This window comes from Mirounga angustirostris, unplaced genomic scaffold, assembly GCF_029215605.1.
Source record: "Mirounga angustirostris isolate CCGP_5_RB_7025 unplaced genomic scaffold, mMirAng1.0.hap1 SCAF_3, whole genome shotgun sequence".
In the NCBI taxonomy this organism is placed as follows: domain Eukaryota; kingdom Metazoa; phylum Chordata; class Mammalia; order Carnivora; family Phocidae; genus Mirounga; species Mirounga angustirostris.
The window spans coordinates 80,554,705-80,555,407 of record NW_026991711.1 but is presented as its reverse complement, the minus strand read 5'-3'; positions in this window follow the sequence as shown (position 1 = coordinate 80,555,407).

Below are 703 nucleotides of genomic sequence, written 5' to 3'. Positions count from 1 at the left end.
AGAAGCACTGGGGTTTAAAACAATAATACTTATTTCATGTAAAACGGTTGCAAAGCACTCTCCGGCACTAATTTTATGCCAGTTATGTTTCAGGCTTTAACTTCGCTTTATTCACATGTGACACATACATCCATGTTGACAGCCCCTAGGAGGCCTCATTTTTAAGTAAAAGATGTTTTATAAAACCCAGTCTAATTGTTGTATTTTAATTAATTTGAGTTTTTCAACATTTTAAAAAATTTTTTTTAAAGATTTTATTTATTTATTTGACAGAGAGAGAGAGAGACACAGCGAGAGAGGGAACACAAGCAGGGGGAGCAGGAGAGGGAGAAGCAGGCCTCCCGCGGAGCAGGGAGCCCGATGTAGGGCTCGATCCCAGGACCCCGGGATCATGACCTGAGCCGAAGGCAGACGCTTAACAACTGAGCCACCAAGGCGCCCCTAATTTGAGTTTTTCTAGAATGCATAGCATAGGGCACAAAAAAATGAGATGTGATTTCAATTTTTTGTTTGTTTGTTTTTTTGCTTCTTTCAGTCATTTTGCTTTTCTATGGAAGGTCTAAAGATATAAGATATAAGATTTACCTTCTGAACTCCCCTCACCAACACCCCTGCTCTGTATCCTGAATCTGATGTGCCTTCATTTTTAAGTCAGTATTTCTGGGGGAGGATACACCTTTCATCAGCAGCTCTGGGGAAAGCA